At 37.4% G+C, this 27,027-nt stretch overlaps 2 pseudogenes across 1 annotated transcript; one reads left to right on the top strand and one right to left on the bottom strand.

Moving 5' to 3' along the window:
* The first annotated feature begins 94 nt into the window (after window positions 1-94).
* Window positions 95-3,555, top strand: LOC143620631 (uncharacterized; annotated as a pseudogene). Its single transcript, XR_013151367.1, has 3 exons — window positions 95-2,960; window positions 3,044-3,459; window positions 3,529-3,555. The product of XR_013151367.1 is annotated as an uncharacterized LOC143620631 (transcript).
* Window positions 3,556-7,995: 4,440 nt separating this feature from the next.
* LOC143620630 (receptor kinase-like protein Xa21 pseudogene) lies at window positions 7,996-15,969 on the bottom strand (annotated as a pseudogene).
* Window positions 15,970-27,027: the final 11,058 nt, after the last annotated feature.

Genomic DNA, 27,027 nt, shown 5'->3' with positions numbered 1-27,027 from the left:
TGTACGCTTTTGATTCGTTAGACTATTCCTAATGTTCAAAGCAAAAGGCTAGAAAAAATTCTATATATTGTTATAAAAGAGTCTGGCTTGAACGAACAAAATAAAACATAATTATATTCTAGTGGAGCCCTAGGCCACTAAAAAAGCAGAGAATATGACAAGTAGTATCCAATAAGTCGTCCATTATATCCTGGTTGTGTCTGGCTAGTGCAATCAAATCAATAATGTGGATAGCACTGAGAAATAATAAAGGGCAACATGTATACTCACTGTGATCTTAATTCTTAAGTTTAGTTCCAAAAAATGAACTCAAGGCAACAGATAACTAGCCTGCCGTCTTCCTTTCATATGATGTTCCTATTTTCTGGGTTTATTTTACTTTTTATTGTCGTTACCATCTCGGCTTCCTTTGGTGGAAACGAGACCGATCACATGGCTTTATTGTCATTTAAGAAGATGATCACCCAAGATCCATATGGAGTTCTAAGCTCGTGGAACGCCTCTTTCCATTTTTGTGATTGGAGTGGTGTTACATGCGGGAAGCGACAAAGAAGAGTGACTCATGTATTGCTGATGTCTCGAGGCCTGAAAGGCTCAGTGTCTCCTCATGTTGGGAATCTCAGCTTCCTTCGTGTGTTTCGGCTCTCTAACAACAGTTTTGAAGGAAGCATACCTCATGAACTCGGACGTTTGTCCAGGCTACGTCTCCTCAGTTTTTGTGATAACAAATTCAGTGGATTCATTCCAACTAACTTGTCAGGTTGTTCTAACCTTGAAGGTCTTGGTCTTTGTAACAACATGCTAGTTGGAAGCATACCAAAAGAAATTGGTTTCCTCTCAAAACTAACTCAACTTATACTGTTTAAGAATAACTTTACAGGTGGAATCCCACCTTTCCTGGGAAACATTACAACAATGGAAAGATTCTCTACTACTGAAAATCCTTTAGGAGGGAGCATTCCACATGCCTTAGGCAATTGGAAAAGCTTAAGAGAATTTTACTCGGGAGCATGTAACTTACATGGATCCATCCCTCATTCCATTTATAACCTCTCGCTCCTAACTGAGTTCACCTTAGCTGAGAGTCAGCTTACTGGAAGTCTTCCTCAAGCCATAGGTGCAATGCTTCCTCATCTTGTTGACCTTCAGTTGAGGTCGAACAATCTGACAGGACTTCTTCCACCCTCCATATCTAATTGTTCGAAATTACAGTATCTTGAAGTGAGTGCAAAAAAAATTTAGTGGGAAGTTGACAATCAACTTTTCAAAACTAAGAGATCTTAATTCTGTATACCTTAACGACAACAACCTCTATGGACATGGCGAAATGGAGTTTATAGATTCTCTGAGTAACTGTAGCAAATTAGTGACGTTGTCTCTTTCTGATTGCAACCTACAAGGAATGCTCCCAAAATCAGTTGGTAATCTTTCTGATCAGCTCGAGTATTTAAGTTTTTCTGGAAATAAGTTATATGGAAACCTCCCTTCAAGTATCGGTAATCTAGTGGGCTTGACCACTTTAGATATAGGAGATAACCGATTCAATGGAAAAATCCCCTCAACCATTGGTATGCTTCAAAAGCTACAGGTTGTGGGTTTATACATAAACCAATTTACAGGGCCAATCCCATACACTATTGGGAACTTATCCTTGCTAATTAATCTATATTTAGATTCCAACAAATTGGAAGGGCATATACCATTAAGTTTGGGGAACTGTCATCACATATATGAGTTGTACCTTGCCGACAATAAACTTAGTGGAAATATACCTAAACAACTTCTTCATCTTCCATTTCTGTCAATAGCATTAGATCTTTCCCAGAACATGCTGTCTGGTTCACTTCCAACTGAGGTTGGAGAACTTAAGATGTTGAGTAACTTGAATTTAACGTACAATAGATTATCAGGTAGCATTCCTAATAGCCTTGGTGGTTGCACTAGCCTTTCATTCTTATCCCTCAAAGGCAATTTATTTCAAGGCCTAATACCACCATCATTAAGTTCTCTAAGAGTAGTTCTTGTACTCGATCTTTATCGTAATAAGCTATCTGGTCAAATACCACGATTCCTGGAACATTTAATGTTAGAACAATTGGACCTATCCTTTAATGATTTTGTTGGTGAAGTACCAGTTTTAGGAGTGTTCGCCAATGCAAGTGCATTCTCAATTTCGAGGAATAGTAGGCTTTGTGGTGGCTTGGTTGAACTTGGATTACCCAAATGCAATGAGACAAAGAAACATTAAAAACAATATACTTTGTCGGTGATAGTCATTTTGATTGCATCCGCACTTTTCTCCATATTATGTTTAGTGTATTTTTGGCATAAGAAGAAAAGCAAGTGTCAGTCGTCTCAATCATTGATCATGAACGGAAGATTCTTGAAAGTTTCATACAATCAGCTTGCGCGGGCTACTGACGGATTTTCCGAAGCCAATTTAGTTGGTAGGGGTGGCTTTAGCTGTGTTTATGAAGGAATCCTTGATAATGATTTTGGATTTGTTGCAATCAAAGTTTTACATCTTCAAATTCAAGCAGCTCACAGAAGCTTTGATGCGGAGTGTGAAGCATGGCGGAGTATTTGACACCGAAATCTGTTGAAGATAATAACTTCATGTTCAAGTCTTGATTTTCAAGGAAATGATTTCAAAGCTTTGGTTTACAAGTACATGCCCAATGGGAGTTTAAATGATTGGTTGCATTCTAGTACACATAAAAACCGACTAGACCTTCTGCAAAGAATAAATATTCTGATCAACTTCGCATGTGCACTTGATTATCTTCATAATCATTGCCTAACAACTATCGTCCATGGAGATTTGAAGCCTAGTAATATTCTACTTGATGATGATATGGTGGCCCATGTTGGAGACTTTGGTTTATCCAAATTCCTTGGAACTGACACAATTCAAAGCAACTCTATAGAATTTAGAGGATCCATTGGGTATGCACCTCCAGGTAAAACTTATGTATTCTAGAATGACCGTATTTATTTACATTCACTATTACCTTTTTCATATTTAAATGCTTATATGTTGTAGAGTATGGTCTTGGGAGCGAGATGACATGTAGCGGAGATGTTTATAGCTTTGGGGTATTGTTGTTGGAGGTCATGACAGGGAAAAGACCGACAGATGACATGTTTAACAATGGCCTTAGCCTTCATAAGTTTGCAAACATGGCCTTGCCGGACCGCGTGATGAATATTATTGATGGTGACCTTATAAATTACCATCAAGACGATGCAAATGCTACGCAAACTAACACAACAAATGCACAGAAAACTGAGGAATGCATGGCTTCAATTGTGAATATTGGAGTATCATGCTCCGTGGATTCCCCACCACAACGGATACATATTAGAGACGTTGCCAGCCAGCTGCGAAAAGTTATGGCTACACTTCAAAATGTTCGAGATACAATCTCCTTTCACTTAAGTGGAAATAAAGATATTCAGGTATATATTGGATTCACGATCTCTCTTGCTTGCACATCTGATTTGTTTCCCCTTCTATTTCTTTTGTAGGCACGAGCGTTGTTTTCTTCTGTTTGAGGTGTTGATCATGTGTCATTAATTAAGGGTGGGATAAAGATAGACGGGTATATATATACATATATATATATATATATATGTATATATATATATATATTTGGTAGATACATGATCTCTCTTGCTTGCACATCTAATTCGTTTCAGCTTCTAATTCTTTTGTAGGTGCCAAACATTGTTTTCTTCTGTTTGAGGTGTTGACCGTGTACGTCGTGCCAAAATCATGGGTAGACGCATTAATAAACAAGTGGGATTCTACCCACGGCTTTGAATTTGAAGTATTTGGTATATATGTACTTGTATTTGTTCGTTGTTCTATATGGATGGTTGGTTGTTATGTATTTGTAAAGTTAAACCTTTATTTGTAGGCCCAATCCCAGACACCATCAGGAACTTATTCTTGTTAATTACTCTTTATTTATTTTCCAACAGATTGGAAGGACATATACCATTAGTATGGCCTAGTATTTGTTTTCTGTATTTTATGGGTTATGTATTTAGATATTACTTTGAATTTATATGCTATATTATTTTGCTTTTGGTTATGTATTTGGATTCTTCACCAATTGCATCTTAGAATCTTTTGGTTTTTATTAATTTCTTGTTATTCTACTATGTAACTATTTATCATTTGAACAATTTTAGGGTGGATAAATTAAGTATTATTTGTGAGAATTTCTTTGTGATCGTAAGAATGTAATGAATAGAACTCTACAACAATAGTATCAGTTGTAATGCATCATTTGTCATGCACATGACCAACTGTTTGCTTAAATGCTTATTTACGTTTCATGATCTCACAGAAGTTATGTTTATGAGAGAACGTTAATTTTAATCATTTTCTTGAACCAAGTTTTTATTTAACAAGAAAAACTAAACAAGTTAATACATTCCCTGACCTGTTTGATTTTTGCTAATGTACTAATCGATTTTTGCCAATGGCTGTTGCCGTCCTTTTTTATGTTTAAATGGGTTGCTAGTTTTAATAGGTTATGGGTCGGAACCTAACCATGATTGTTTTGTTTCAGATCACTGTTGCCTATCTCATTGTATAGATATATGGTTTTAATCATTGTATAGATATATGGCTTAAGAAGAAAATCAAGAGTCAGTCGTCTCAATCACTAACGAACAGAAGATTCTCGAAAGTTTCATACAATCAACTAGCCAGGGCTACTAATGGATTCCCTTATACCAGTTTAGTCAAGTTTAGTCAGGGCGGCTTTAGCTTTGTTTATAAAGGAATCCTTGATAATGATGATGAATTTGTTTCAATCAAAGTGTTACATCTTCAAATCCAAGGAGCCTACAGAAGCTTTCATAAGGAGTGTGAAGCATGGCGGAGTATTCGACGCCGAAATTTGTTGAAGATAATAACTTCATGTTCAATTGTTGATTTTCAAGGCATTAATTTCAAAGCCTTGGTTTACGAATACATGCCTAACAGGAGTTTAAATGATTGGATGCATTTAAGTACACGTACACATCGGCTACACCTTATCCAAAGATTAAATATTCCTATCAATATTGCATGTGCACTTGATTATCTTCATAATCACTGCCAAACGACTATCGTCCATGGAGATTTGAAGCCTAGCAATATTCTACTTGATGAAGATATCATGGCCCATGTTGGAGACTTTGGTTTATCCAAATTTCTTGGAACGCACTCAAATCAAAGCAACTCTATAGAATTTAGAGGAACCACCGGGTATGCACCTCCAGGTAAAACTCGTGTATTTAGTTGTACACACTATTACCTTTCTCATATTAAAATGCGTCTTTGTTGCAGAGAATGGTCTCGAGAGTGAGATGACATGCAGTGGAGACGTCTACAGTTTTGAAGTATTATTGTTGGAGGTCGTGATAGGGAAAAGACAAGCAGACGACATGCTTAACAACGGCCTTAGCCTTCATAAATTTGCATACATAGCCTTGCCGAACCATGTGATGGATGTTATTGATGGTGGCCTTATAAATTATCATCAAGATGATGCAATTGCTATGCAAACAAACACACCAAATGCACAAAAAATAGAGGAATGCATGGCTTCAATTGTGAATATTGGAGTATCATGCTCGGTGGATTCCCCACCACAACACCACAACGGATGAATATCAAAGACGTTGTCCATAAGTTGCAGAGTAGTATGGCTACCTAGGTCTGTCACTTTTACCCGAATCCCAACCCTAAAAACCCGTACCCGAACCCGAACTAACCCGAACCCGAACCGAAGAAATTCGGGTTTGTTTTCGGGTTTGATTTATAAGTTTCGGGTCAACCCGAAGAAACTTTTAGTTTTGAAATTAAATATATTTTTAGGTATAATAGGCTTAGTGTTAGCCACTAAAGTTATCGGTTTCTGACCCTAATCGATTGTTGTCATTCCAACTATTATGGATCGATTGTTTATTGTTAAATTATGTTTTCCGTTTATTACTAATAGCAGCCGTAATCGAACAACCAAATCACGTCCGATTGAAGAAGATTATGGTTCGAGTTAGTTACTTAGTTATATTATTCTTTTAAATTGTTTTATCAAGTTATGTTGGTTTATTATTTGATTATTTGCATTACGAGCAAAGAATGATATGTTGTTTTAATTTAGCATTGAAGTTTTTTTTTTGTTTTTGTTTTCTAGGATACTCGAAACATGATTAACCCAACCCGGAAAACCCAAACCCAAACCCGAAAAACCCATGAGAGATTTGGGTTGGGTTTCGGGTTAAAATTAACAACTTTGAAACCAAAGAACCCGACCCGAAACCCGAAGAACACCCCTATGGCTACCCTTCAAAATGTTTAAGATGCGATCTCCTTTAACTTAAGTGGAAATCGGGTATTAGATATACATGTTATTTGTTTCCCTTCTTTTTTTCTTTTTTAGACACTCTGCTTTGTTTTCTTCTGTTTGAGGTGTTGATCATGTGTTGGTGCTAAATCATGGGTTGACTGACCCGTTAATAAAGGGATGTGATTCTACCCAAGAGTCTTGAACGTAAATCCTATATTATTATTGTTATTGGTTTTTCTTGATTTCTTGTTATTCTACTGTGTGTCTATTTCTCATTTGAACAAGTACTTGATTGTGCTCTTATTCAAATCAAATATTTTGGTTTATTACAATTTTAGGGTCGGGAATAAAGTGAATATCATTTTTAACAATTTCTTCTGTCAATTTTTAGTGATTGTAAGAGTGCAATGATCTGAGCCTTTTGCAACAATAGTATATCGGTTGCAATGTAAGGGCGGAAATGAATTGAGATAAAAGTAATGTAAGGGTGATATTCACTTATTTAAATGCTTGTTTCCATTCATGAACCATGTATTGAACTCAATCAAGATATGTTTCAATGATTATGTTAATTTTATTCATTTTCCTGAATCATGTATTTGATCAAGAAGAAAAACAAACCAAGTTAATAAATTAATGACCTGATTATTTGGCCTGTTCAATTATTACTGATAGTTTTAATGGGCCGCTAATTTAACAGGTAATGCATTAAATTTGAAGGCCTTGAGTCGGGCTTCATGAAGTCGGTTTAACTTGGCTCAAGACTGATGGCTGGTCCGAGACCGAATATTCTTGAAAGATGGGACCCAAGCATAACAGATTAGCTGTAATTTGGGCTTTGTGAGGTCCATAAAATTCTGCTCACCTTTACATACTTTCACTTTCCTGGTTGTTGTTTATTCTTCCACATGATTGCTGTTTTCTTTCTAGTCACTGATGCCTGTCTCATTCTATATAGATATATGGTTTTACTCATTGTAAGTGTTTTTTAGAAATATTTAATTATTTTAGACATATGATCTTCATATATGTAGACTTAAGGATTTGATATTTAAGGTAAAGAATTTACAACGGATAGTTCGAAGTATAAATATTTAATATTGTGTTTGTAACTCGCCTAAAAGTATTTTTGTGATTAAACGGTTCTTAAAACTAGTTTCAACAAGAAAATATCATAATTAAAATTAGTTATTTTAATCATGTATTCCTTAGATTTATTGTGTAATCTTTAAAACAAAAGGCAAGAAAACCTTCAATAGATACAAGTAGAGCACTGTCTGTTAAAAAAATAAAAAGGCAGAGAAGATGGCAAACAACAACTAAGTCGTCTAATAGATCAGGCACTAGCTATTCGCCAATATTACATAAAACACTGAATCCCGGATCCATGCACTATAGTCTAAGGATCGATGACTCTAAAAGATATTAGACTGGATGCACAGAAAATTATGTTCATGGTGTAGATCTTGTGATTATGTTTCAGTATACTATATATAACAAAAGATATAAGAAAGTAATGTTTGCGCAGACGCCCAAACATCAATTCAATACAATATTAACATACACAAATAAATAACCACAAACTAGCTATATAGACTTTTGGGTTGCACCACCTACATTGGGGGTGTTTTAACAAATCAAGACCTAGTTATATTGTTATCGCAAAGATCTTGTGAACAGCAGTCCCAATATCCATCCGATCTTGTGGAGACTCATAAGAGCATTGTACCCCGATTTTTACCAGTGAAACTAAACCATCTTCATAGACATCCTCATTTCGAAACACTGGATCCAAAATATGAAGCACCGAGCCATCAGCTAAGGCACTCATGGCATATGAATGCAGGCCTAGCCCTCCTTCAAACATTGGATCAACAGGTTTTTTCCCTGTCAACATCTCTAACAATAGGATCCCAAAACTATATATGTCACCACTAGTTGACACTTCATTTCTGATGAAATATGATCCATGCACATGGTTTATTTTACAAGGCTTTGTAACGTTAAGTTTGTTTCTTTATTTTGAATAAGTCTGCTGTAAACTCGGTCTTATCAAGTCCGATTCCTAAGGGTAGATCAGTTATGTTTATCTCTATTTAAGAGAGTTTCTTTTCATTCGTATGTATGCAATCTTGCTTCAGTTTATTTGATAATTAAAGGCCTTGTTCAAATCTCTTGTTTAATTTGTTATTCTGATTCTAAATCCTTCAGAGATTGGTATCAGAGCACCAGAGCTCTATCAATCTAATCACCCTCATCCAAAACCCTACTTCTCTCTTCCTTCCAAACCCTAATTCTCTTCATGGCCGATCAAATTAGTAACCAATCCACAGCTTCAACTCCAATCCTTGTGTTCAAAGGAGAGGGATATGAGTACTGGAGCATCCGTATGAAGATGATACTTCGATCACGCGATCTATGGGACTTCGTACAAGAAGGTCTTGATGAATCAGAGAAAGATCAAGGCAAATTGAAGAATGCTCAAAAGAAAGATGCATATGCTATGTCACTAATACAACAAGCTGTGCATGAGTCTCTATTCTCACTTATTGCTGCCGTCTCAACGGCTAAAGAGACATGGGAAATTTTAAAAATGGAATTTCAAGGAGATTCCCAAGTTCAGGCTGTTAAACTTCAAGGTCTTAGACGTGACTTTGAAAATCTCTACATGAAAGAAGGAGAGGTCATTGGTGACTACTTTGGACGGGTTATGGCGCTTGTGAGCCAAAAGAGGGCTTATGGTGAGATCATCCCTGATCAAGTTGTTGTTGAAAAAATACTATGTAGTCTTACTTCCAAGTTTGATTATGTAGTTCCCTCTATCGAAATCAACAATGATCTTACCACCCTCACTATTTTCAAGCTTATGGGATGTCTACAGTCCCAAGAAGAAAGGTTAAACAGCAGAACTCCTGAGAAACTAAAAGGGAATGATGAACATGCTCTACAAATTATGCATGATTCAAACAGATCAAGAAATAACTCCTTTAGAGGCGCTTCCTTTAGAGGCAGAGGTCGTATGCCCATCAGAGGAAGGGGTCGTGGAGGAAATCAAGATTACTCAAAGATCCCACAGTGCACTCACTGCAACAAGCTGGGTCACTATAAAAAAGACTGCTGGTACAATGATGAGCCGGCTGGCACCATGGCTGCAGAAAATGAAGGAAAGGAAGAAGATGATGAAAAATTGTTCATGGCCACAACCGATGCTGAAACACGTGATAATGATGTTCACCTTTGGTTCTTGGACTCAGGGGCATCTAATCACATGACAGGAGCCAAAGATTGCTTCTCTCAACTTGATGAAACCTTCAAAGTTAGTGTGAAGCTGGGTGACAAAAAGGAGTTAGTCGTTCAAGGAAAAGGAGTAGTTGCTCCTCAAGTGGGTTATAATCTATTAAGTGTAGGACAATTGATGAAAAAGGGGTATTCCCTTTTGTTTGATGATGATCAGTGTGTCATTACTAACAAAATCACAGGATGTATATTAATGAGAGTACCGGTGTTGAATAACAATATGTTCCTTCTGAATGCGTCCAAGGAAGGAACTAACCTCTATAATAATACCAGGACTCTCATTGATGAAGTCTCAAAGTTATGGCACATGAGATATGGGCATTATCATTTTCAAAGTCTAAAACTTTTACATGATAAACAAATGGTGTTTGGGCTGCCAAATATTCAATTGGCAGAAAAGTGTGAAGGGTGTGTAATAGGCAAACAATCTAAAGAATCCTTTCCATTCAAATCATGGAGAGCTACAAAAAAAACTTGAATTGGTTCACTCGGATGTATGTGGACCAATGCAAGTCTCAAGCCTAGGTGGTAGTCATTACTATGTTCTTTTTATTGATGACTACACCAGGATGTGTTGGGTGTACTTTATCTCCAACAAATCAGACGTGTTTTCAAAATTTAAGCTCTTCAAACTTATGGTCGAAAAGGAAAGTGATTGTTTTATAAAAGTTTTACGATCTGATAGGGGTGGGGAATACACCTCTAATGAGTTCAATAAGTTTTGTGAAGCACATGGTATAAAGAGGGAGCTCACTGTGCCTTACACACCAGAGCATAATGGTGTTGTTGAAAGGAAAAATCGCACCATTATGGGAATGTCAAGAAGCATGCTCAAAAGTATGAATGTTCCTAACCAGTTTTGGGCTGAGAGTGTTGCCACAGCTGTTTATCTCACTAACTTAGCTACTACAAAAGCTGTGAGAAACAAAACACCACATGAGGCATGGAATAATAGAAAACCGTCTATTAACCATCTCAAAGTGTTTGGCTGTGTGACTTATGCTCTAACACCCTCTCAGTTCCGAAGAAAAATGGATGATAAATCGGAGAAGTGTATCTTCATAGGTTATTCGACTCAAAGTAAAGGTTATAGATTGTATAACCCTGTTACCCAAAAGTTTATAACAAGGAGAGACGTGCAGTTTTTTGAGAAAGTAACGTGGGAATGGAACAATCAACCTCAATTCTCCTACTTGGAAGCCACATTCATTGATCTATTTCCAATATCCATCGACGACCCTGCTCAAACACACAACAACCATGACCTCTCTACACCATATTCACCTATGTCACACAATAACTCAAATCCAGTCACATCAAGCACTAACTCACCCTTTACAACTACCCACAACACACCTCACTCACCAACTGAAACAAGTGGTTCTTCTTCCATGCCTGCTGTCCCAGAATCACAGCAAGACCACACCTACACCCCGTCATATCCTCCTAAAACTAGGGGGTTGGATGAAATCTATGACAATTACATGGAAATTAATGTTGATCAAGATTTCTACAACTGTCAGTTTGCTTTGAATGCCACTGATCCTATACACTTTGAAGAAGCAGCCAGTAAAGAATAATGGCAACATGCCATGCTAGAAGAATTAGAAGCCATAAAAAAGAATATGACCTGGGAGTTGGTGAAAATCCCACCTGGAAAGAACCTAGTGGGTCTGAAGTGGCTCTACAAGACTAAACTAGGTGTTGATGATTCTGTCCTACGGCATAAGGCAAGGCTTGTTGCAAAGGGGTACTCACAACAACAGGGAATAGACTATCAGGAAACGTTTGCTCCTGTTGCCCGTTTTGAAACCATCAGAATTGTATTAAGTGTAGCAGCTCAAATGGGTTGGTCTATACACCAACTAGATGTCAAGTTAGCCTTCTTAAATGCTGATTTGACTGAGGAGATCTATGTTGAACAACCTCAAGGTTTTGTGGTGAAAGGAAAGGAAGATTATGTTTACCGTCTAAAAAAGGCTCTTTATGGCCTCAAGCAGGCCCCAAGGGCGGTATCGAAAGATAGATGGTTATTTTGAGGAGAATGGGTACCGTAGAAGTGATAACGAGCCTACATTATATGTCAAGAATAATGGTAATCACAAGGTCATTTATGTTTGCTTGTATGTGGATGATATAATTTGCACAAGTCCGTGTCCAAGACTTATTGCTGAATTCAAAGATGGAATGAAAAATGTGTTTGAGATGACTGAACTGGGTCTGTTAAAGTTCTTCTTGGGTCTAGAAGTATACCAGTCCAAGAAAGGTATGTTTCTAAGACAAGAGAATGCAAGAAGTCTTCTTGCCAAGTTCTGGATGACCACATGCAATGCTGAAGAAACTCTGATGAATACATATGAGAAGCTTGCTATGGAAGATCAGGCTGATAAAGTAAATGAAGTAACATATAGAAGTCTTGTGGGTGGTCTAATTTATCTAACACACACCAGACCAGATCTTGCATATGCTGTAAGTGTGGTATCCAGATTCATGCAATCACCCTCAAAGATTCACCTTGGTGCAGCTCGGAGAATACTAAGGTATGTTGCAGGAACTCTTTCTTATGGTCTGTGGTATGAGAAGGGAGTCAAGATAGAGTTGATTGGGTATACAGATAGTGAGTGGGCAGCATGTGCAGATGATAGGAAAAGTGTGTCTGCTAATGTATTTACACTTGGTAGTGGTGCAATCTCATGGAGTTCAAAGAAGCAATCAACAGTTGCTCTATCAAGCACAGAGGCTGAGTACATTGCCTCTACCACGGCTGCTTGTCAGGCTATATGGCTGAGAAGAGTCCTGACTGATCTAGGGTTTCCTCAGACTCAAGCAACTCTGATGTTATGTGATAATAAGTCAGCCATAAATCTGAGCAAGAATCCGATCATGCATAGCCGCTCTAAGCATATTGAGTTAAAACATCATTTTATCAGGGAAATGGTCAAACAAGGGCAGGTGAGACTAGAACATTGTAACACGAATGATCAGTTGGCTGATGTTCTAACCAAGGCTGTGACTCGAGAAAAATTTGTTCACTTCAGGCATTGGCTTGGAATAAAGGATCATGGATCAAGGGAGGGTGATGAAATATGATCCATGCACATGGTTTATTTTACAAGGCTTTGTAACGTTAAGTTTGTTTCTTTATTTTGAATAAGTCTGCTGTAAACTCGGTCTTATCAAGTCCGATTCCTAAGGGTAGATCAGTTATGTTTATCTCTATTTAAGAGAGTTTCTTTTCATTCGTATGTATGCAATCTTGCTTCAGTTTATTTGATAATTAAAGGCCTTGTTCAAATCTCTTGTTTAATTTGTTATTCTGATTCTAAATCCTTCAATTTCCAAGCCCATATTCTGCAACTCATTGAGAGTGAATTGTATTGTAAGTATGACTAATATAAGAACAAACAATCTAATTAATGACTAGTCATAAATTACCTGGAGATGCATACCCAATGGTTCCTCTTATGATACTTGAGCTACTCATGTTTGTGTTAGAACCTGCGTTGACAATAACATTTTCACAACCACTGTGTAGATAATCAAGAGCACAAGCCACATCTTTGATGATATTGATTTTTTGAACAAGATCTAACTTATGATCTATTGAATACAACCACCTCTCCAGACTCCCGTTTGGCATGAAATCGTACACCAAAGCTTTGAAATCGTTCCTTTGGAAATCGATACTTGCACAAGAAGTTATAACCTTCACCAGGTTGCGATGACGGATATTACTCAAGGCCTCGCACTCAGGCATAAAACTCTTGAAACCTCCTCGATGTTGAAGGTTTAGTACTTTGATCGCCACAGTGAAGCCATTCTCATCAAGAATTCCTTTGTAAACAGAAGCAAAGCTACCAGTTCCGATCAAATTTTTTGAAGAGAACCCTTGGGTTGCTTTGAAAAGTCTTCCATATGATATTTTCTCAAAAGATTCAGCAAATTTTGATTCTGATGGTTTATCTCTTTTCTTTATTATACAACAGTAAAGCAAGACAAATGATAACAAACCTAAACCCGCAACAGAGGAAGATAGTGAAATTGCTATAATAACACGAGCAGAAAGCTTTCTAGTACGTCTTTTGGAGTCTCTTGTTTTGGTTATGCAGATGGGTAGGTGAAGCTCGGGTAGTCCCCCACAAAGTCTAGCATTCTTAATGACGGATGTTGCGCTTGCGTTGGTGAAAATACCTTTAACAGGTACCTCACCCTCAAAGTTATTATACGAAAGATCGAGATTCTTCAAGGGAATTTGTTGCAAATACGTTGGAATGTGCCTAGAAAGGTTATTGTGTGACAAGTCAACCGATTCCAGGCCTTTCAATGAACTATATGATACCGGAACTGATCCATAAAAAAAGTTCCCAGAAAGGTTTAGCTTTTGAAGGCTGATGCAACTGCTTAAGCCTGTTGGCAGTTCACCTGAGAAACGATTCTCAGAAATATAAAGTAATCCTAAGTGTTTCAGGTTACCAATCTCTTGTGGAAGCACTCCAGACAAGTTGTTTTGACTAAGATCTAGTCCTTCAGAAAGTGAGGACATGTCGAATAGTTGTTTGGGTACACTTCCAGTAAGTTTATTTCTATGAAGATCCAAACCTGTCATTTTTTACACCTCCCAATAGTCATGGGTATAGTACCATCCAAATTATTTCCACCTAAAGTTACTTTAGGTAAAAGTGACAAGTTTCCTATAGATCTTGGAATGGCCCCATAGAAACGGTTGTCGGCAAGATTTAGCATTTGCAAGTTATGAAGCTTGTCAATGCTTTCAGGAATCATGCCTCTGAAGTTGTTTGCACCTAGAGAAAGTGTCTTTAGGCCTATCAAATTGCCAATAGATGAAGGGATACTGCCGGTGATATAGTTTGAAGTCATCTGTAGGTATGACAGTTTGGATGAGAAGTTCCCAAGTGAAGTTGGTAGCACCCCTCCTAATTGGTTCATAGGAAGGTTTATAACTTCCAAATTGCTGCAGTTGGACAAAGAAGGAAAAAAATTCATGTCATCGAGTTTCTTACTTCCAAAATTGTTGAAGCCAAGGGACAGAAAAGTAATATTTTGTAGTCTTTCAAAATCAATAGCTATTCCTCCCTTGAATTCATTATGAGTAACATCAAGAGTTTCCAACTCTGAACAATTTGATATTGACGGTCGAAGGAAGCCATTGAAGTGATTGATCGCTATTTCTATATGTGTGAGATGGGGTTGACTCAAACATAAGCTGAAGGGTAGACTCCCTTGTAGTTGATTTTCTGGGAAACTCAGAATTTCTAACATCGAAAGGTTAAATAAAAACGAAGGGAATACACCAACGAGGCCATTTTCTCCGAGGCCTATTCTTCTCTAGTTTTTTAATTGAATGAAGGAATTAGGAATGCTCCCTCCCAATGAGCAAGAAGAAAGACTGAGCGCTTCGAGAGCTGTGAGATTGCTTAGGGATGGGGGAATTCCACCCGTGAGGTCGTTGCTGGCGAAAGATAACGAACTTATTTTCAACAAAGAACTAAAAGTATTTGGAATTTTCCCGGATAGCTTATTGAATTGTAAGCCAAGGAATGTAAGTTTTGGCCAGCTTGACATGTTGGCTGGGATTTCCCCGGTAAATAAATTGTTGGAAAGGGATAATACCTGTAATCGATATAGATTACCTATCTCGGGTGGGATACTTCCATGAAGTTGATTTCTGCGAAGGACAATGTAACCGAGGAAACTCATGTTACCAACATAAGGAGATACAGAACCTACTAAACCCAAGTCTTGTAGATTCAATATTGTAACTCTTTGGTGACGGCGACCACATGCCATTCCTCTCCACTGACAAAAAGGAAGTGAATCATTCCAAGATGTCAAAGCACCTTGAGGATCATGTGTAATCTTGGATTTGATTTCCAGTAATGCAAGATGATCCGAAGCAGCACTAGAACCGCATACGGCTCCAATCATATGTATGACTAAAACGACAGTTAGGATTGCTTCTAGTTCTAGTTTAGAGAATAGGGACAAGAGCATTATGAAGATTTAAGGATATGTATTAGGTATCAAGACACTGTTTGAAAGAAAACTAGACTGCTTAAGTTGCTAGAGATGCTATCAATTTATAGGAATTGATATCACTTAGTATTTTTTTTTTCTTTTCTTATGCCCATTGTACTTGAGTCATTTAATGTGTCATCGAATTTGAAGGGTGACTTTTGAAAAAAAAAATCAAGTTTGTAGGGTCGGTACATTGGTGGATGAGTTAATAATCATATGGATTTTCATAAAAGAATAAGATGACAATCTGGGTGTAAACGAGCGGATCTGTGCTCATCTGGCATCTAAGGGTTTGAGCTCGGCTCGCTTTTATAAACAAACGGCACACACTCCACAACATGGAGAGGAGCCACCAAACAAAAAGCAACAACACTATTACAACAATTTAAACTACACCAATTTGACCACTTTATCGATTTCCTTTTGGCTCTATGTTTCAACCAAAGGAAACCTAGGGACTTAATATCGCCAATAATCTCTTCTAACTTTACCTCTTTGCCCCCGAATAATTTGTCGTTTCTCGTTTTCCATTTTCTCCATAACGCTATGGTCACGATACCATGAAAAGCCTCCTTCTCTTGGTCTCTAACCCCCACCGAGCAATGCATATCCAATAAGTCTCTAACCGAGACACCGTAGACCGGAAGAACTTTGCACCATCGACTAATAAAGTCCCATTAGTGGCCCAATCATTTTGGTGCTCTAAAGCGATTAAAAAATCTGAGAACTTTTTAAAAATTTAAGTTCGTACTTACAAAAATTTATTTGTTTTGCTTCGATATCAATGATATAAAGAAGTTAAATATATAACTAAAATAGTTTCATTTCTCCTAACATTAATTCATATTATAATTCCTAAATTTATATTCTAAATTAGAAACAAGTTTTGACCACAATTAAAAACTAATGCATATGCATATGTTCAAGTTATAAAATTAATTAGTCTTTTTAAAAAAATGAAATATACTTGAAGTACAAAAGAAAATATTGATAAACTTTTATATTGAAAAATGTAAAGTCTATAAGGCTATACGAAAAAAATAAATTATACTTAAAGCTACCAAAAAAAATGAATTTCTTATCATTTTAGAGATGTTGAGTTGAATTTTTGTTAGGGTCTAAAAGTAAAAAATAAAAATAAATAAATCAGTACGAGAAATGGGAATCGATCCCTGGTCAGAGCAAAACAAGTCCATTAATTTACAAACACACTAGCTGAGATTAATTGGTCAGAAAATCCAACAAAACCCTATACATATTAAATATATTAATTATTCTTTTGAAACTGAGGCCTTAAAAAATTGATGGGTCTAAAGCTCTAGCTTCAATTAGCATAACATATGGGCCGGCACTGAGTCCCAAACCACTGTCGCCACTATACAACTTGTAAAAACATGCTCATTCGATTCTAACTCTGAATCACACAAAGCACAATTTCGGTTTTGAATTGGTATATTACTTCTTTCTAAAGCCTCCCTTGTCTGAATCTGATTCATTTATGCCCTCGTAATGTAAATATTACATTTATCCGACACCCACTTGCTTCACTTTAAAACATAATTACTGTTGTTATCTCTACTTTTTACAAGAATCCTTTTGACCGAGTTCACCAAAAAGACCCCTGAAAACGAATTTATAAGTATTCTTATACATATTTAATTAATCATATTTTGGTTATTTTATAAGTTCTACGTATTTAACTAATTTATTCTTATACATATAACTATTCTTGACCGAGTCCACTCAACTACTTTATAAGCCATTAGCCTATCTTTGGATTAAAAATAGATCATAGTTTTTTGCATAACTATGATATTATTTGCATATGACAAATATATCCAACCAAGCTGCACATGACAAATATATTATTTGCATAACTAATTTGACAACAAATATAAACAATATATATATATATAATAAATGAGTATCATAGTTTTTTGTGATACCGGTGTTGTAATCTTCAATTTCATACAAATAGTCGTTGATAAACACACGATAGCCGACCCATACGAATTTGAGACATAGACTTTCTCTACGAATGAAAAATATAATAAAAGTGAAAAATTATGTAATACGTAAACGTTTGAAAAATCCGTTTTAAGAATAATTGAAAAAGTGAAACATCTAATTGCCCTCCAAAATTGATTTTAAAAAAACGTTAGGCCCAACGTAGTGGCCGATAGTTGTGAGCGAATTTGGGCGCCAACCCCCCCCCCCCCCCCCCCCCCGCGATTTGTGGGGCGACATGGAGGGCAGAGTATTTCTCGCCAGATTGTGTTTTGTGTTTAATATTATTATATTAGTATGTGTGTGGGTGATATTGATATATATATATATATATATATATATATATATATATATATATATATATATTGGGCTACAACACTATTACACCCTAAAACAAAAACTCACCCTTTGCTAACTGGGCGTCACATGACGTAAAACGCCTCATTTTACAGCCCCTCCACTACATATAGCCTCATAACTAATAAATTAAATAGTGGTCAACATATATTGCAAAAAAAATAATTTAAACGAATTTTCATATATAAAAAGTATAAATGGTTTTGAAGTTGGCAAAATATAATATCATTAATTATGATTATATCATTTTGGTCAAATGATAATTAGTTATCATAATATTTGAAATCATTCTTAAAATACATATATCTTTGTTACAATATTATTAGTGTGAATTAAAATAAATTTGAGTTTAAATAATTCATTTTGACTTCCATAATTACCCGGGTGTTTTGGAAAGCGTTAATAATTTAATTTGACTTCTACAATTGAGTAAACAAAAATCAAATTGTAAATTAATTAATTACCTTAAATATCTTTAAACAAAAGTCAACTGACATAGATTGAATTAAAGGTAATTTCATTTGTATTGATTAACATGAACCAAAATGTTAGTCATTGCATTTTTAATTTAATAATGGTTACCATATGAAGAAACTGACCAAATAAAAACCAATACTTAATAGACGATTATATTAATAAAATGCATTTAATATTAATAGCAAAAAATAATATATAGATAATATAAAATTAAAAACATCGGAGGAACTTCACTTAATACAAGAAATTTTAAAAGAAACTTTTAAGTAGAATTTGACCAATAATGAAAATAAATGTGGAAATAAGTGAAAAGAATGGAAACTTTATTATTGTATTTATGTAGTTAAAATAATGGAAATATATTAAATAGAATTTGACCAATAATAAAAATCATGAAAATATATTAAATCATATTTGACAAAGAATCAACATTCTGCAAATATATGAAATGGATTTGACCAACAACAATAGAAGAATGATGATGTCTAAATCAATTAAATTACATGAATTGTGCAGAATACATAAATACAATAATAATTGTAAAATAACATCAACACTCCATCAAAGCCATTTTTGCAGCAAACACTCCAACAATGACATTAGTTATTCAGCCAAATTGGGGGCCATACCTTGAAATTGATATCAACATATAACAACTTATTAGTAACCGGAACAAATGATTGGTAAAATCAGAAATTATATTTTGGTTAGTAACTAGAATAATTACCAATAAAACCGATAACAATTGATATCACATAATAATGGAATTACCAATTCTGGTAGTTTTGAATTATGTGAACAAATCTATCATTGATGTCATAGTGTGTATAACCGGAATAATTAGCAATAACCGGAAAAAATGAATTACCAATGGATGTAACCATAATAATTGAACTTCCAATGGATATAACTGGAATAATTAACATAATAAATTCGATAATAGGTGAAATCACAAGCTAAATAAACCACTCATTGTATGTGATAACTTCTTGGATTTTGATATAGAACCTAAAGAGATTATATGAAAACAATATAATAATTAAAATCAATACCAACGAAAACCGGCAAAGAAAATGAATTTCCAATGAAAATAATGAATAATATGAGACACGGCCATTAGAGTATAAAAAATAACTTACCTGAAAAAAATAATATGCGATCGGCAAAGCTGGTAGATGAGGTAATACGCAAGAAAGAGATAGAGAAGTTAAATTAAAATTATTACTAGAGTTTACAATCTTAAGGTCCATATAATGAGAATGAGATATTTTATGTTGAATAAAATAAATTGTGAATATGTGAAAAAGATTTAAATGAAAACATGATAACATGGATGTATAGGTGGACACCAGTGTTTTGAAACCCGGCCCGGCCGGTCGGACCCGGTCTTTAAACCGGGCTGGGTTGGGCCGTTTTCTAAAAACTCGGCCGGGTTTTGCAGGTGGCGGTCGGATCGAACCCGACGACTAGGCGAGTCTACCGGTAAAACCTATTTTTTCAGTAACACCAAAATGAAATGTGCATGACGGGATTCGAACTTGGGTTATTTTCTAGATGGAAGCTTTAACAATTACCCATGAGCCAACCAACCAATCTTCATTGATGTCTTTAGTGATCAAATCATAAATATTCAAAAAGCAATGTATGAAACATAAATAAATATTAAAATTTGTTATTATTATGTTTTATATGTATATGAATTATATATATAAATAAATATATATTTAAATTATTTATGACATCATCCGGGTCAAACACCAGTCCGCTCTTCCGCGTCGGTCCGACCTTTGACCCGGTAAGACTTCCGGGTCGGTGTTCAAGTCGGGTTTGAAAACATTGGTGGACACCCTAGTTGAATGTCATGTGAAATATTGTGTTGCTTTAATAGTATTGTAAGATGTATGTAATGATCACGAAGCATAATTCACTCATAATGATCAATTGATAATGATTTAGCCTGAGCTATTATTCAAGTAATTATTATATAATACAAACAAGAAGTTTGGTGCCGCAAAGTCTTGATCGGGCAACTTTTGTGGCAACGTATTGATCCTTTTTGGTTTGTATTAGTTACGGTCTGTTTCGTAACAAACGTTACGAAAACCGACCAAATGTAAATTTTGTTTTGTTTTAATATTGATACCGTAACAAACATGATAGTAGTAACCGACCAAATTCGAGTAGACTCGACGTGTTTTGTTTTAGTTCTATTACCGTAACAAACGTAATGAAAATCGATAGAATGCTGATTTTGTTTGTTTATAGTTTTAGTTTTGGTACCGTCACGGATGTGAAATAAACCAACCGAATTTGCGTAGACTCATTGCCTCAATACCCGGATTAACAACGATCGGGTTTTCCAATGCCCAAGTTTTACTAGTTGACGCCACCCGATTGGTCCCGCTCAAATTTTTCCTCTTTTTTATTTTGGTTTTAGTTTTGGTACCATAACACATGTAACCGGAACCAACCGATCGAGTTTGCTTCGACTTACCGCCTTAACACTTGTGACCGACAACGCTTGGGTTTTACTATTGCCATGGCGCAACTAGTTAATAATAACAAAAAAAACACTCATCTCACAAAAATAATAATAATTTCAAAATGACAGATATTATATATTGTTCATAAAGACATCCGACACCGAACAATACCACTGCTAGAAAACAAGAGCTTTTGCTATAAATTTTTTTTATTTTTGTCAAGAGGTTTCTATGCATGTACGATAAAGTTACGATGCAGAAAAAAAAACCTAAATTTCCGATGAGTTTCGCTATGAGTTTGAGATACGGCAAAAAAAAACCTGAATTTCCCTACCCAATTACGTTGCAAAAGCGTAGCAAGTGAAATTGGAAAGGTAAGTTGAGCTCCAAAGCACAAATTTCAGTCTTAGTAGGATTCATTTGTGTTTGTTTACATAGCAAAAGATTAAAACTTTTAATTTTCTTGATCTTGGTGTGAACATAATATGTTTGGTTCAAGATGTGTCAGAAATGATCTGTTGTGCTACAATTGCTATAAATATCACAATTGCATACCTTCAGCTTCCTTAAAGAAGCAGTAATTAATTTCTTCCGATAACAACACTTGAACAGGCGCATGCTCAAATCTGAAATGTAATTCATCAACTAACTACTATTAAGCCCCGCGTGTTGCGGCGGGGGTGTAAAACCATGAAAAAGAAATGTTAAACGTTTTGTTCAAGTTGTGTATTAAGCCCTCCGTGCTTTGCATCGAGACTGTTAAACCTAACGGAAATTGGATGTAAAACGTTCAATCACGCACGTCTGTTTCAGCATGTACGCACAAATATTAAACTGAAACGTAAATAATATAATAAAACACTGAAAAGTTTGTGTTTTGTATACGTGAAGTAAAAGCACAACCCCTCAAGCTAGGATTACAACTCATTAAGCTTAAGAAAGAGGGTACAACCCCTTATGCTAGGGGTACAACCCTTTAAGCTTAAGAAAGTTAAAAATTAATATATATAATAATTAGCACTAAAAAAATGATATAATATTAACAGTTTATCCACTTTGAGTGTTAAAAGGTCATAATAATTACATGTAAAGAAAAGACCAGATGGAAGATGCGTTTCCAGTTTATTTTCTTAAACCTGCAGCCAGAATGTCATAATTAGCAATTTCTTTTGCAATATTTAACAATGTCTGAAGAAAAAAGTTTAAAAAAATAAATTTGAACATGAAAAGAAAACGTATAATTAAAGTGAAAATAGTGAAGCAAACCTGGATCTCAAGTTCAGTGACTACAAGTTCACAGTTAAACTGAGCAAAAGCTTCATCCATTACAAGCAACTGCAGATAAAAAAAATTACATATCAGTCAAAAGATTTCAAATTATATAATAATGGAAAATCGGTAGTAAAACAAGACAACTAACTTATAAATGTCAGGCCTCATCAAGAAGATCTTATTTTCTGATGGATGACACATAAATGTCAGATTTCAAGACAATGTGTAAACAAGACAAGTAACTTATAACATTAAGGTGCTATTTGTTTTTAAAGACAAAAATTGTCTGCAATTTGATTTCATCTGATTTAATGTTTGTAACTGAAGATGTGGTCTGAAGGTCTGCAATCTGAAAATATAATATTGTTTGTTTTATAAACTGGATATCGTCTGCATAAGCTGAAAATTAGTTACATATCATATATATTGAAGTAAATAAAAGTCATTTAACGTTTGTAGCCTGCTAAAATAATTGGTAGTTATGTATGAACTATGAAAGTGAGTGGTGGTAGACGATTGTGGTAGGCGGTGAACGATGGGTGGTGGTGATGGACGGTTGTGGTGGTGGACCGTGATGGTGGCCGACAATGGGTGGTGGAGGTGATGAACGGTGGTGGTGGGTGGTGGACTATGGTGGTGGTGGACGGTTGAGGCGGGTGGTGGTGGCGGCAGACGGTGGTGGTGGTGGATGGTGGTGGCGGCGGACAGTGGGTGGTGGCGGTGGCGGGTGGTGGTGGATGGTGGTGGTGACGGACTGTGGGTGGTGGTGGTTGTGGACGGTGGTTGTGGCCGGCGGGGGTGGTGGTGGTGATGGACGGTGGTGGTGGCAGGTGGTTGACGGTAGTGGTGGCGGACGGTGGGTGGTGGTGGCGGCGGACGGTGGTGGCGGATGGTGGGTGGTGGTGGTGTTGGACATTGGGTGTTGGTACTTGGTATGATGTTAAGAAGTGTGAAGATGGTGAAAAAAACTTATTTTTTAAGACCATAAAAGCAATTTTCAGATCTTTTTCTTTTTAAAAAACAAACAGTCTTCAAGAGCTTATGTTTGCGCGCCCACAGACATAGGCTTCTTGCAGACCTTATAAGAAAAAACAAACACAACCTAAGTAATGTGTTATATGCTTCAACAGATACACCAAAATGCAGGTTTAGAGTGTCTTTGCATGGAAAAAATAAACATAACAAAATGATCATCTCTTGGTCATTTTTCAACTTGTAAAACAACGGAATTGTGGTGTGCAGTGTGCTAAGTCGGTTGTAAAGAGCTTAAGTCCAGGCCTAGAAGCCCACTTCTTATGGTCCCTATATGCTTTAAGATCCTAACACTATTAACTTGAAAATAAACCATCAAAAGAATAAAATGGTAATACTTCATTAATATGAGAAATTCAAGTAGTCACAGTGTTTTAAAAGATGTGTTACCCAAAGGTGGGCAAACTGAGTCTGTTCCTCCCAAGTCGCTAATTTTCACTTACCACAACTAATTATAATTTCAAGCAAATTAAATAATGTAATATTCAAGATATTACTCACAAGTCTGATAAGTTTGTTAAAAGTGTAACGCTAGAAGGTATTGGCCCGTTCAATCCCACTGGCTTAGATCCTTCTATTATCCAGAAACTCTGATTAAATATAACGGTAAGTAAATGTCTCACAAGCTTTTGAAACTTTGCCTGCCGTCGCCATATGTAATCAGGGATCTTCACAAGCACAGACTACTAGAAGTCTGCATAAATATTCAGTTAAAAGTATATGAATTATCACAAAACTATATATAACTGAAGAAACACTAGGTGAACCCTGGACATATTATAGATAATCTGGGGGTTAAGTAATGTTTCCCACGGGAATGAGATCCAGCAGAGAGTTGTTCTTCAGGGGACCTGCAAAACAGACACCGTAAGCTCGTCACTGAGAAGGGGGGGGGTTCCTCCTTGTGACCACCCTCCGGCGTGAGAATCAGACTAGATTGCTCTGAATATAAGTGTATATTAAGAGATTGCTAGATAAGATTGAGATATCAGATGATGTCCTTACCATTCCAAGGTGTTGGAGTATTTATAGCCGAAGGTAGGTTTCCAAGCAGGTACAGCCGGCTGAATAGTATTCCTGTTCTACCAACAGTGGACTATGCACAGGCCATGCTGGTTGGTGGATAGGTTACAGCCAACAGTAATAAGGTCGGCTGTATACTGTTCCTTTACTGCCGGCTACGCACTGTTCCACCAACTGTAGGCTGCGCACGTCCCATTGTAAGGGTTGGTGAGTAGGCAGCGGCTAATAGTGACAAACAGTACTAGAGGGTGCTCCTCCTCGTATTGTTGTCGGTGAGCTGTCACCCTGTGATTGGTTCATGGGCTGCTTTTGGTCAATTTGTCTGTTCCGCCCATACCTTAGTAGGTATAGTACGAAAGACCTTCCAGAAGCATACGGACTGGCTCACTTGGGCGGGAGTATTCCCGCCTTGCTCATTCCTTCATGTGACTACTGAAGTAGCTAATGCCTTGTGCGTGTAGCCTTGCTGTTAGTGCGGGTAGCCTTCCCTGATGGCTTGTATCCGCAGCTGCGGGAACAGACGGTGTACTTCACCATTGGGAGGCTTTCCCTGCGGGTACAGCTGGCGTACTGCGCGTAAGGTTCTTTGAGCATGGTGGGTCCTGCTGGAGCAGTTGGTCATTGCGCAGACGTCCCTGTTTAAGGTGAGTCTTGCGGGTCCAACTGGGCTCTGCTGGGACCTACCTCTTCAAGTCCCCCCAGTCCAATGTTCTTCTCATGAATTATTAATAAGTGAGGTGAACTTTTGGACTTAACAAGGGGTTTTGAAAAGGGTTTAGTTTTTCGGTTTTCCGTGGTGATTCATCCCGCGGTTTTCCTGATGTCACACAGAAATTCCCGACTTTTCTGCTTGATCTTTGGGTGTGAAGCGGGTAGGTTTGTAACCTCCTCGCACGTCAGGAGCGTTGAGTCCCACTTGTGTGGATTCTCCATGGGGTCTTGGTGGTTTTCGACATAGTGATCAATCATGCTAAAACCACCAATTCCATCTTGGAGTTTCAAACAATATAGTTCTCGACGTTCCCGTCATGCGGGAATGTTATTCACGTTTCCGCAAGCATGGCCCAGAAGATCCTTCTTGGTTTGAATTCCCTGCAGAGTGCCAAGTACGTGAAGGGTTTTGCCTTGACACTGTACCCGTACTCGTCTTACGGTTACTTTACTTTCAAGGTATTGCTGGCGTCAATTCCCTGCGGGTGCTAGGTATGTGAAGGGTTTTGCCTTGACACTGTACCCGCATCCGTCTTACGGTTACTTGATTGCCAGGTTATTCTTGGCTTCAATTCCCTGCGGGTGTTAGGTATGTGAAGGGTTTTGCCTTGACACTGTACCCGCATCCGTCTTACGGTTACTTGATTGCCAAGGTAAGGGGTATTTTCCCGCTCACTTTTGAATCTTTTTGAATTTTGAATTTCGAAATTCGAAGAGTTGGTGGAATGATAGGAACAGTCCAAACATCTGAAACGTCGTGCGACGGTTTCTTCTGACTGTGTCAGGACGTGCAGGAAGTTATGGTGACGTGACAGTACATGGTCATTCCAGACGCTTTTTCAGGCGCGTGGGCGCGATTTTTCGGGCGCGTGGCCGCGAAATTAATGGTATGCGTCCTGTCAACAGCTGTTGCCAGCTTGCTTTTTGCCACGTGTCACAGTTTCATTGCGCCTTTGTTTTCTCTCTCCTCCGCATTAATTTCATCGCATTAATTGCGATTAGTATATAAAGGGGGAGAGGGTTCTTTGTAATCCACACTTTCAATCTTCTCTTCATCTTTTAAGCGATTTCCGGCGAATACTCATCCTTTTCAGGCAAGCATTCTCCCGAAATCGTTTTCTTTTCTTCACAAGATATCGTCTCGAGATGTTGAATCTACAGCCGATGATAAGAGTACTGCTGGCGAGTGCCAGTGTGCTCTGCCTGGCGATCTGTACCGGTATGTCGTCAGGAAGTTCATGCTCGAGTCTCTCGAGCCTGAGTTTCCTGAACCCCATCATACCGTGTACGATGCCCCCAGAGGCAAGATCGGGGTTTATGCAGCATTCTTTGTTTATGGGAATCTTAGGTTCCCATTGACAAAGTTTGTTTACTGTGTCCTTGAGAGGCACGGTGTTCATTTGACCGAGTTACACCCCATGGCGATCGCCAAGATTCGCCACTTCGAGTGGGTGTGCCGGATACTGGGCGTTGAGCCCTATGTTGACCGCCTGATGACCTTCTATACTTGGAGGTGCATCCAGGGGTGGTACACGTTGTCAACCCGGATTAAGGGTTTAAAGATCTGCGCGACCGAGCGCAGTCTTCGCTCGTGGAAGAGGGAGTTTTTCTTCATATCCGCTCGCGCCATCCCCATTGCCATGAAATTCAAGAACGGGCAAGCACTTCCGAGCCTTCACGCCTCCAACTACCAGGAGGCGGAATGGTTTGCGAAGATATCTCGGGTCCAATCTCCGGTTTACCGGTTTGCGGAGTCCGGGATGGTGATGCTGGGGATGAGCCGAGTGTGGAAGGCTGCCGATGCGCAAAAGATCCCAATCGTCCTCGAATACGGTTCGAATTCTGTTCCTTACGGTATGCCTTTTTCCCTTTTCTTGATCTTGAATTTCTTCTAACTTCTTTCCTTTTTATTTCAGAGGGGAACGACCTGCAGTCGCTCCTCAACTCGCGGGAGGCTGACGGTCCCGTACGGATGGGTACTCGCG

Source organism: Bidens hawaiensis, unplaced genomic scaffold (assembly GCF_021521415.1).
Source record: "Bidens hawaiensis isolate Kalapana, Puna unplaced genomic scaffold, B.hawaiensis_p1.1 tig00002631_1, whole genome shotgun sequence".
In the NCBI taxonomy this organism is placed as follows: domain Eukaryota; kingdom Viridiplantae; phylum Streptophyta; class Magnoliopsida; order Asterales; family Asteraceae; genus Bidens; species Bidens hawaiensis.
This window is presented reverse-complemented; position numbering and strand designations above follow the sequence as displayed.